Consider the following 12,808-nt stretch of genomic DNA (forward strand, 5'->3'; position numbering starts at 1 on the left):
GTTTTCACGAATTAATGTTTTTTTCCACTACCTAACCTACCTAACCTAACTTTTTCAGCTACCTAACCTAACCTATAAAGATAGGTTAGGTTAGGTAGGGTTGGTTAGGTTCGGTCATATATGTTCGTTAATTTTAACTCCAATAAAGAAAAAAGATGACCTCATACATATTGAAATGGGTAGCTTTATCATTTCATAAGAAAAAAATTAGAGAAAATATAATAATTCAGGAAAACTAGGCTTATTAGGCAAATCGGGCCTTGCATAGTAGGCTGAGAAGTGCGTTCTGGCTACTAGGTACGACATATATATATATATATATATATATATATATATATATATATATATATATATATATTCACAGGCTTCCTGTCCCCGAGAAAACGAATTTATAAATTTATATCTAGGGCAAAATAATCGAGAGCTTCAACTATTAACATAAGTCAAACTCCCCATTCCATCCATCCAGCGGTAATTAAATTCAATATTCAGAAAAATGTAGTTTCTCATTTCAAAATAATCGGTGAAAATTAAATAAATTATCCATAAATTTCGTTTGATGTTTAAAATTCAAAATATAATCAACAGTCTATTTAAAATTAATGATAAAACTGGGGAAGATGTGGAGTTTGGTGTTGTATGTAGACCGCGTGCGTGCGTGCGTGTGTGTGTGTGTGTGTGTGTGTGTGTGTGGCGTCTTGGAGCGAGACTCGCCTCTTGAAGTCCTGAACTTAGCAACATAAAGGTCGATAGGCTCAGATAAGGCAGCTAATAGTCAACAACAGTTTTCAAGTGTTAATACTCATGCAGTGGAACGGACGGTAGGGCAACGATCTCGCTTCATGCAGGTCGGCGTTCAATCCCCGACCATCCAAGTGGTTGGGCACTATTCCTTCCCCCGTCCCATCCCAAATCCTTATCCTTTTTTCCTGACAGTTCCGTTCCCTTCATGCAGTGGAACGTGATAGCTGTGTGAAGTGCCAAAGTTTTCTTGACGGAACGTGTTCCCTGGAGAATGTCTGCTCATCCTGAGAGAGAGAGAGAGAGAGAGAGAGAGAGAGAGAGAGAGAGAGAGAGAGAGAGAGAGAGAGAGAGAGAGAGAGAGACTGACTGACTGACTCTGGGTTTCAATGAGAAGTCGATCTTTATGCTTTTGGTACACTGAGGATCGTACGAGGTTATTCGTGGAATTTACCATGTATTTTCTATTAGATTAGTGCGGCCTCGTTACTTATTTTGTATGTGTGAACTTAGTCAATTTTATTGCAGTATTTTGTTCTATTAGACCTTGAAGTATTATTTGTTTTGTGTACTGGTCAAGTGTTATATTCTTTGATACTGTTGTTCGCTGGTGTATAATACTTTGTGATAGGAATCTCCCTTTTCCCAAGAGCTGCCTTGACGTGGGGCGTGGCTTGAGTACTTTTTGTTCCACCATGGCACCCGTGGTGGCACCCCGTGATGGCACCCCGTGGTGGCACCCGTGGTGGCACCGCTGATGGCACCCGTGGTGGCACCCGGGTGTTGTCAGTGCTCGCCGGGTGTAGCTCCCAGAGGGAGGAAGCAATAAACTTATATGGAGAAGGAATAGTGCCAATTCAGGAGGATCAGCAAAGCCCAACCTAATTAGCCAGTCTGACTGGTCAAGCAGAACTCCAGTCAAGCGGACATTGATGGTCCCTAATAGTCCCTTTGATGGCCCCTCAGACACTCCCACGAGGTGGCATGAAGGCTCTTCCTTCCCCAGGGGCACAGGGATGTAAAAGTTATTATTTCACTTTTATGACTCGACCTGTGAGTCCCGTCTGGTGGACGCCCAAGCCCAGGAGTCTAACTCTCCCCTGGAAGATTGCCCCAGGACAAGCTCCTTGATCCTGATGGATTGTAGAACGCAATCCCTCCTGGTTCAGTCTGTCCTCTGCCGGAACGCAGCCGATATTGAGTGTCTGCTTGAAATGACGTCACGGGGTGTATATATACACACTGCTTAAAGTGATACCGTGTACAGTGAATGTGCACTGTGCCTGAGGTAAGGCCAAAGACCTGGATGAGCCGGAGATCTTAGTGACAAACTCTGAATGTGAATCAATGTCTTGTCCTTGGTAATGTGCAAGGTGTGTGTGTGTGTGTACTCACCTAGTTGTGCTTGCGGGGGTTGAGCTCTGGCTCTTTGGTCCCGCCTCTCAACCGTCAATCAACAGGTGTACAGGTTCCTGAGCCTATTGGGCTCTGTCATATCTACACTTGAAACTGTGTATGGAGTCAGCCTCCACCACATCACTTCCTAATGCATTCCATTTGTCAACCACTCTGACACTAAAAAAGTTCTTTCTAATATCTCTGTGGCTCATTTGGGCACTCAGTTTCCACCTGTGTCCACTAGTGCGTGTGCCCCTTGTGATAAATAGCCTGTCTTTATCAACCCTGTCGATTCCCTTGAGAATCTTGAATGTGGTGATCATGTCCCCCTAACTCTTCTGTCTTTCAGAGAAGTGGGGTTTAATTCCCGTAGTCTCTCCTCGTAGCTCATACCTCTCAGCTCGAGTACTAGTCTGGTGGCAAACCTTTGAACCTTTTCCAGTTTAGTCATATGCTTGACTAGATATGGACTCCATGCTGGAGCCGCATACTCCAGGATTGGTCTGACATATGTGGTATATAATGGTTTGAAAGATTCCTTACACAAGTTTCTAAAGGACGTTCTTATGTTAGCCAACCTGGCATATGCTGCTGATGTTATCCTCTTGATATGAGCTTCAGGGGACAGGTCTGGCGTGATATCAACCCCCAGGTCTTTCTCTCTCTCTGACTCTTGAAGTATTTCATCTCCCAAATGATACCTTGTATCTGGTCTCCTGCTTCCAACCCCTATCTTCATTACGTTACATTTGCTTGGTTTAAACTCTAACAGCCATTTGTTCGACCATTCCTGCAGCTTGTCTAGGTCTTCTTGAGGCCTCAAGCTGTCCTCCTCTGTCTTAATCCTTCTCATAATTTTGGCGTCGTCAGCAAACATTGAGAGGAATGAGTCTATACCCTCTGGGAAATCATTTACGTATATCAGAAACAGGATAGGTTCAAGCACAGAGCCCTGTGGGACTCCACTGTGACTTCACGCCATTCTGAGGTCTCTCCTCACTGTAACTCTCTGCTTCCTATTGCTTAGGTACTCCCTTATCCACTGGAGCGCCCTACCAGTTACTCCTGCCTGTTTCTCCAGCTTATGCATCAACATTTTATGGGGTACTGTGTCAAAGGCTTTCCGACAGTCCAAAAAATGCAGTCCGCCCATCCTTCTCTCTCTTGCTTAATCTTTGTCGCCTGATCTAATCTGATCAGACTACTAATCCCATGATTAGTAGTCTGGATCCGTTCCTGCTAGCCACAGAAGCTGCCCTCTCTATTATATTGATGGTGGCCAAGTTGTTTGTATCATATTCCTGTTTGGGTCTTCTGTCATTCGGTGGGGGTTATATATGACTACTACTATAATTTTCTGTCCTCCAGTTGATATGGTGCCTGATATGTAGTCACTGAAACCTTCACAGTTCTGAATTATCATCTCTTCGAAACTCCAACCTTCTCCTAGTAGCAAAGCTACACCCCCTCCTCCTCTCCCTTCTTTCACTTTCCTCACTACATAGTAGCCCTGTGGAAACACTGCATTTGTTATAGTTTTCATTAGCTTTGTTTCTGTGAGTGCTATTGTCTGGGTTTTCTTCTAGTGCCCATTCTCCGAGTTCACTTGTTTTATTTGTAATCCCATCTATGTTAGTGTACATTGCCTTGAAGCTCACTTTCTTCTGTTCATTATCTTGTCCCTTTCTTGGCGAGCATTCTGCTGGTTTGGGAAGCTGTTCCGTGGGTGAGAGGATCTGTGAGGTGGTTTGCAGGGTCTCAGAGGATTTTGGGGTGGGGGTAGGGGTTTAAGGGACGGGGGGACAGGTAGGGTGTGGGTTAAGGAGATAGGGGGGACATGGAGTATATGGGGTGAGGGGGGGAGGAGGGATAGGGAGGGTATGGGATGAAGGGGGAGGGGAGACGGGGGGGGGAAGGTGGGAGGGGGGACATGACGGGAATGGGAAAGGGGTGACAGGGTCAAAATGGGGTGGGGGGGGGGGAGGGAGGGTTGGGTGGGGGCAGGTAGGGTGAGGGGAAGGGAGGGTTTCTATGCAGAGGGGGGTGGTGGTGTTGCCCTCCCCTCTGGTGTTGCTGGGATGCTGGTCTTGGGTTCCCCTCTTGTCTCTGGGACTGTTGTGTTGGGGGCTGTGATTTCATGGTTTGCTCCTCTCTCCCTGTGCTTCCTCCTTGCCTCTGCTGCCCTGGCTCTCTCCTCCTTCGTCCTGTCCCGCTGCAGAAATACTTTTATGTATTCCTCCACATGCTGCAGACGACTCTTCCTTTCGAGAATATCCTCCTTCGTGGTTTCGTTTGTAAACACCACCTTTACAAGTCGGTTTCTGTCCTTGTTGTACCAGCCCAACCTGAAAACCTTCTGAATGTTTTGTTCAGCCCCTTCCATCTGTAACCCCTTCAGTAGCCCATGTACTGCCTCTCTATCCTTGCTATTCCATTCTTGCCTGTTGGTTCCTTCCTGTACTTTGATGCCTACAACTACCACTAATCTTTTTCTCTCCAGCAGCTGAGTGGTGCACCTTGCTGCTTTCTGTGAGGTAGCAGCTTGCATGGCTACCTCCCTCACTGTGGCCATTGCTTCTGAGCTCTTTTTCAGTATGTCCGCAAATGTTTCAGGTACAGAGGCATTTCCTTCCAATGTAACATTCCCACCTTCCCTTTGGATGATAATCTGATGCTCGGTCTCTTTATTTTTCTCTGTGAGGGATTTGGTCTCCCTTGCTGATGTCAGCTCACTTTGCAGGTTGTTAATTGTAATCCTCATTTCATGCATCTCCCTCCTGAATTCCTCCAGAACTTGGGTTAACATTTCCTTCGTTTGGTCACTCTGGTTGTTTCCAGTGTCTCTGTTGCGTCCTCCTGCCATTTTGCCCCTTGTCAAGAGAGAGAGCAAGAGAGAGAGAGAGAGCAAGAGAACAAGAGAGAGAGAGAGAGCAAGAGAGCAAGAGAGAGAGAGAGAGAGCAAGAGAGAGAGAACAGGAGAGAGAGAACAAGAGTGAGAGAACAGGAGAGAGAGAACAAGAGTGAGAGAACAAGAGAGAGAGAGAGAACGTGTGTGTGTGTGCGCGTGGGATGTGGGTTAAGAGGTGTGGTGTTCTCTGCAGATTACGGCAGGTAAGAGAGGGGGTGGATTATGAGTGAGGATTTTATCCCCATTCCACGAAAGGTGTTAATCCCTTCTAGTTTGACTGGACGTATGTGTGACTGCGTGCGTGTGCGTGTGTTTTTGCGTGTGCGTGTGCTTGCAAAGGTACGTGTGCGTGCGTGTGTGTGTGTGTGTGCGTGCGTGCGTGCGTGCATGTGTTACAGGGGTCCCGTAATATGTCAACCGCTACCCAAATTGAGCCACTTTGATATTTTAAATGTATCTGATATACTGAACAAGAATTTGATATTTTACCTTGCACTGTACACCTGATTAATTGACCAGAGAGGGGTACATACCAGTCTTCCTTTCCACTCACACAACTAGATGAGTATGATGATGTATAGTTGACGATGGTGCTCTGTCGTCGCCTTCCACTTGGTGATTAACTAAATGCAAGTAGATTGATGATGGCGGTTCTTCTCTATCTACACAAAGCTCTGGAGTCAGTCACTGTATCGTTGTGTTACAATTCACTAATTTACTTTACCACTGATCACAGTTTCCACCTAACAAACACAATCAGGTAGATCCACGGCGGGTCGTCCCACCTGGCCGTCAGGTCAGGTCGCTCCACGCGGTTCTCCACACTTATATGCACTGGTGATGCCACTAGCTCCACTTTGGTTTCTTCGCACTATCGCTAGCGATATGACTATGCTATGTAGCACCCTGCTAGCTACACACTGCGAGAGGCCAAATACTATGATCTAGCCTCTATACTCCTTCAATGTTCTGAGAAATTGTAGAGTTTCCGCGGACCTCGCAAATCGTGTCTCCCCTACCGTCGTCGGCCTACTACTAGGCCGGGTACTCACCTAGTTGTACTCACCTAGTTGTGTTTGCGGGGGTTGAGCTCTGGCTCTTTGGTCCCGCCTCTCAACCGTCAATCAACAGGTGTACAGATTCCTGAGCCTATCGGGCTCTGTCATATCTACACTTGAAACTGTGTATGGAGTCAGCCTCCACCACATCACTTCCTAATGCATTCCATTTGTCAACCACTCTGACACTAAAAAAGTTCTTTCTAATATCTCTGTGGCTCATTTGGGCACTCAGTTTCCACCTGTGTCCCCTTGTGCGTGTTCCCCTTGTGTTAAATAGACTGTCTTTATCTACCCTATCAATCCCCTTCAGAATCTTGAATGTGGTGATCATGTCCCCCCTAACTCTTCTGTCTTCCAGCGAAGTGAGGTTTAATTCCCGTAGTCTCTCCTCGTAGCTCATACCTCTCAGCTCGGGAAATAGTCTGGTGGCAAACCTTTGAACCTTTTCCAGTTTAGTCTTATCCTTGACTAGATATGGACTCCATGCTGGGGCTGCATACTCCAGGATTGGCCTGACATATGTGGTATACAAAGTTCTGAATGAAATGTGTGTGTGTGTGTGTGTGCGTGCACATGTGTGTGCGTGCACATGTGTGTGTGTGTGTGTGTGTGTGTGTGTGTGTGTGTGTGTGTGTGTGTATGTGCGCGCACATGTGTGTGTATTCACCTAGTTGTGTTTGCGGGGGTTGAGCTTTGCTCTTTCGGCCTGCCTCTAAACTGTCAACCAACTGTTTACTAACTACTATTTTTTTTCCACACCACACACACACACACACACACACACTCACACGAGGTGAGGAATTAAACCTCACTTCGCTGGAAGACAGAAGAGTTAGGGAGGACATGATCACCACATTCAAGATTCTCAAGGGAATTGATAGGGTAGATAAAGACAGTCTATTTAACACAAGGGGAACACGCACAAGGGGACACAGGTGGAAACTGAGTGCCCAAATGAGCCACAGAGATATTAGAAAGAACTTTTTTAGTGTCAGAGTGGTTGACAAATGGAATGCATTAGGAAGTGATGTGGTGGAGGCTGACTCCATACACAGTTTCAAGTGTAGATATGACAGAGCCCAATAGGCTCAGGAACCTGTACACCTGTTGATTGACGGTTGAGAGGCGGGACCAAAGAGCCAGAGCTCAACCCCCGCAAACACAACTAGGTGAGTACAACTAGGTGAGTACACCAGGAAGCAGCCCGTGACAGCTGACTAACTCCCAGGTACCTATTTACTGCTAGGTAACAGGGGTATTCAGGGTGAAAGAAACTTTGTCCATTTGTTTCTGCCTCGTGCGGGAATCAAACCCGCGCCACATAATTAAGAGTCCTGCGCGCTATCCACCAGGCTACGTCGAGGCCCTTCTCTCACACACACACACACACACACACACACACACACACACACACACACACACACACACACACACAGAGGCGGGACCAAAGAGCCAGAGCTCAACCCCCGCAAACACAACTAGGTGAGTACAACTAGGTGAGTACACACACACACACACACACACACACAAATGGTCGAACAAATGGCTGTTAGAGTTTAATCCAAGCAAATGTAATGTAATGAAGATAGGGGTAGGAAGCAGGAGACCAGATACAAGGTATCACTTGGGAGATGAAATACTTCAAGAGTCCGAGAGAGAGAAAGACCTGGGGGTTGATATCACGCCAGACCTGTCCCCTGAAGCTCATATCAAGAGGATAACAGCAGCAGCATATGCCAGGTTGGCTAACATAAGAACGGCCTTTAGAAACCTGTGTAAGGAATCTTTCAGAACGTTATATACCACATATGTCAGACCAATCCTGGAGTATGCGGCACCAGCATGGAGTCCATATCTAGTCAAGCATAAGACTAAAATGGAAAAGGTTGAAAGGTTTGCCACCAGACTAGTACCCGAGCTGAGAGGTATGAGCTACGAGGAGAGACTACGGGAATTAAACCTCACTTCGTTGGAAGACATAAGAGTTAGGGGGGACATGATCACCACATTCAAGATCCTCAAGGGAATCGACAGGGTTGATAAAGACAGGCTGTTTAACACAAGGGGCACACGCACTAGGGGACACAGGTGGAAACTGAGTGCCCAAATGAGCCACAGAGATATTAGAAAGAACTTTTTTAGTGTCAGAGTGGTTGACAAATGGAATGCATTAGGAAGTGATGTGGTGGAGGCTGACTCCATACACAGTTTCAAGTGTAGATATGACAGAGCCCAATAGGCTCAGGAACCTGTACACCTGTTGATTGACAGTTGAGAGGCGGGACCAAAGAGCCAGAGCTCAACCCCCGCAAGCACAACTAGGTGAGTACACACACACACACACACACACACACACACACACACACACACACACACACACACACACACACACACACACACACAGGGGCGTGTGTGTGTGTGTGTGTGTGTGTGTGTGTGTGTGTGTGTGTGTGTGAGCGCGCACATGTGTGTCCACCACAGCTGCTCCGCTTTTTAACAACATTCAGTAACTGAGCCCCTGACATGAGTGCAGCTTGGAGACAAAGGTTTGCTGGCTGGTCGGATAATATCAAGCAACACTCGCCATGAGGATGCTCACTTGTCTTAGTCCTCACTTGTCCTGGACCTCACCTAGCCTAGACCTCACAGCCATTGTAAGATGTATGGGGGGTATTGTAGTGCTTCTTATTGCTTATTGTTGCTTCCTGTAACGACCTGCAATTGCTTGCAACAGCACCACCGCTAGTGGTGGTCACACAGCAAAGAATATCACAACTCCCCCCCCCCCCCCGGGGGCGAGAGCAGCCGCCGAGGCCCACTATTGGCTCAGGTGGAGAGGAAGGTCTGGTGGCTGGTTGTGGCTTGTGTCTGTAATGGCCGCGGGTGGACAGGTGTATGACTCTACACGACTCTTGACTCCCGCCACCAATAAAGGTGTCCTCCCACACTTGGGTCGCGAGTCTTTCAACTGCATGGAACAATTTAGAAGATAACTGCTATGGGTCCTCACACCGAAAATATATATATATTCAGTGATTGAGGCTTTGGGGCTTGATCCCTGAGCCAAGCCAGTTAACAAGTACAAGTGAGCAGAGCATGACCTTGGGCGCAGTACTTCAAAATGAGGAATGGGGGGAAGGTAGGGGAATATTCAGGGGACAGCCCCAAGCCATTACGACTATATAGCACTTGGAAGGGGTCAGGATAAGGATTTGGGATGGGACGGGAGGGAAGGAATAGTTTAAAGGCACGTGTAATAGCAAAATAAATGTATTCGACAAACTTACTAATACACTATGATATACTCTACGTTACGGTAACCTAGGGCCAGATTCACGAAAGCACTTACCCAGCACTTACGAACGTGTACATCTTTCCTCAATCTTTGACACCTTTGGTTACATTTATTAAACAGTTTACAAGCATGAAAACTTCCCATTCAACTGTTGTTATTGTTATAAACAGCCTCCTGGTGCTTCGGAGCTCATTAACTGTTTAATAATTGGAAACAAAGCCGCCAAAGATTGAGAAAAGATGTACAGGTTCGTAAGTGCTTGGGAAAGTGCTTTCATGAATCTGGCCCCTAGTGTGTCACAGCAACAACTAACAGGGACTCATGAATCTGGCCCCTAGTGTGTCACAGCAACAACTAACAGGGACTCATGAATCTGGCCCCCTAGTGTGTCACAGCAACAACTAACAGGGACTCATGAATCTGGCCCCTAGTGGCCTCACACGCCGCTGTCGTCTGAGGCCACTAACATCGTCCGGTGTATGCATGGTTTGCGAATTATGGAGAAATTAATCGTTAAAGATCCTTGTGTTGCTATTATGTTTGGTGATTAGTATAATCCCCCCAATCTCTGATCAATCAGAGCATCTCTCTCAACGAGCTGTCGCTGTCTCTGGATCCATCGAGGTTGTGAACGCGTTAAGCTGTGCATCCCTTGGGGGTCCGTCTAATTACCACAAGCTACCACAAACTACACAAACTTCAGAAAGCTTCCTGGCAATACGTTAGTAATGAATAAATATGATATATTTACTCATTATAATGTTGGTGTTGAATGTACAACACGAAAAAACATAATTTTAATCTGAAAAAGTATCTTTTTATAAAGAAATTAGACGAAAATAAAAAGCTGGTGACGCCAAATCAAGTCGACGATCCAAGCTTCGGTTAGGTTAGGTTTGGTTAAGTTAGGTTAGGTTAGGTTAGGTTAGGATAGGTTAGGATAGGTTTGGTCAGGTTAGGTCAGCCTAACTTAACATATCATATTTATTCATTACTAACGTATTGCCAGGAAGCTTTCTGATGTTTCTGAAGTTTGTGGTAGCTTGTGGTAATTAGACGGACCCCGAAGGGATGCACAGCTTAACGCGTTCACAACCTCGATGGATCCAGAGACAGCGACAGCTCGTTGAGAGAGATGCTCTGATTGATCAGAGATTGGGGGGGGGGGATTATACTAATCACCAAACATAATAGCAACACAAGGATCTTTAACGATTAATTTCTCCATAATTCGCAAACCATGCATACACCGGACGATGTTAGTGGCCTCAGACGACAGCGGCGTGTGGCTAATGCAGGTGACGTGTAATGCAGGTGACGTGTAATGCAGGTGACGAGTAATGCAGGTAACGTGTAATGCAGGTGATGTGTAATGCAGGTGACGTGTAATGCAGGTGACGAGTAATGCAGGTAACGTGTAATGCAGGTGATGTGTAATGCAGGTGACGTGTAATACAGGTGACGTGTAATGCAGGTGACGTGTAATGCAGGTGACGTGTAATGCAGGTGACGAGTAATGCAGGTGACATGTAATGCAGGTGACATGTAATGCAGGTGACGTGTAATGCAGGTGACGAATAATGCAGGTGATGTGTAATGCAGGTGACGAGTAATGCAGGTGACGTGTAATACAGGCGACATGTAATGCAGGTGACGTGTAATGCAGGTGACGAGTAATGCAGGTAACGTGTAATGCAGGTGATGTGTAATGCAGGTGACGTGTAATGCAGGTGATGTGTAATGCAGGTGACGTGTAATGCAGGTGATGTGTAATGCAGGTGACGTGTAATGCAGGTGACGTGTAATACAGGTGACGTGTAATGCAGGTGACGTGTAATGCAGGTGACGTGTAATGCAGGCGACGTGTAATGCAGGTGACGAATAATGCAGGTGACGAGTAATGCAGGTGACGTGTAATACAGGCGACATGTAATGCAGGCGACGTGTAATGCAGGTGACGAGTAATGCAGGTGACATGTAATGCAGGTGACGTGTAATGCAGGTGACGAATAATGCAGGTGATGTGTAATGCAGGTGACGAGTAATGCAGGTGACGTGTAATACAGGCGACATGTAATGCAGGTGACGAGTAATTCAGGTAACGTGTAATGCAGGTGATGTGTAATGCAGGTGACGTGTAATGCAGGTGATGTGTAATGCAGGTGACGAGTAATGCAGGTGACGTGTAATACAGGCGACATGTAATGCAGGTGACGTGTAATGCAGGTGACGAGTAATGCAGGTGACATGTAATGCAGGTGACATGTAATGCAGGTGACGTGTAATGCAGGTGACGAATAATGCAGGTGATGTGTAATGCATGTAACGAGTAATGCAGGTGACGTGTAATGCAGGTGTCGTGTACTGCAGGTGACGAGTAATGCAGGTGACATGTAATGCAGGTGACGTGTAATGCAGGTGACGTGTAATGCAGGTGACGAGTAATGCAGGTGACGTGTAATGCAGGTGACGTGTAATGCAGGTGACGTGTAATGCAGGTGACGTTGTCTGGCATATTCCTCCGGAATAGTGAGGGAGCTCAGCCTCCCACTACCTCTATATAATTATAAAACACTGTTACCACTATATAACACTAGCTCAAAGTAGTCCCAACAGCCTTTGGGCACCATTCCTTTCCTCTGTCCCATCCCAAATCCTTATCCTGACCCATTCCAACTGCTATATAGTAGTAATGGCTTGGAGCTTTCCCCCTGATAAATTCCCTTTCCATCCAGCCCTGGAATTGAGGTCCACTTTACGGTATACAGTCCCACGTGCCTCTATACGAGCACTTTCCACACACGCACTGTCTCTTATGTACACCACTGGTGGGCGGACTTATCCATGACTCCTCCTGACCCTCCCACCACAACTCTACATGGTGTTACAGTAGCTGTAGCATGTTGTACCAGCACCATGTTATGCCTCTTTCATGTTATAATTGGAATAGGCATAACATGGGGCAGTTAAACAAGTTATAGTTGCACCTTGTTATAGCTGTACCATGTTTAGTGGCACCATTTTGTAGCTGTACTATGTTTAGTTGCACCATTTTGTAGCTGTACCATGTTTAGTGGCACCATTTTGTAGCTGTACTATGTTTAGTTGCACCATTTTGTAGCTGCACCGTAGGAGGCATGCTGAGGGCAAGGAATATGGTCATGGTAAGGGAAGGATAGTTCGGGCAGGCGAGAAAAAGTTCAAGGGGACAGGGGGGTGGAGGGAATGTATGGGTAAAGAGGAGGCAGAAAAGGGGAAGAAAGAGTCGAGAAGACGGGGTTAAATGTGCTGAAGGTATTGACCCTACCTGAACATTGTGGTCAAACTGGCTAATAAGTTGTGTTTCTTGACAGGTATGTGTGTGTCCCAGTGCTGGCCTAGTGGTCTAAGGTACGGCACTACTCA

Source organism: Procambarus clarkii, chromosome 16 (genome assembly GCF_040958095.1).
Source record: "Procambarus clarkii isolate CNS0578487 chromosome 16, FALCON_Pclarkii_2.0, whole genome shotgun sequence".
Taxonomy (NCBI): domain Eukaryota; kingdom Metazoa; phylum Arthropoda; class Malacostraca; order Decapoda; family Cambaridae; genus Procambarus; species Procambarus clarkii.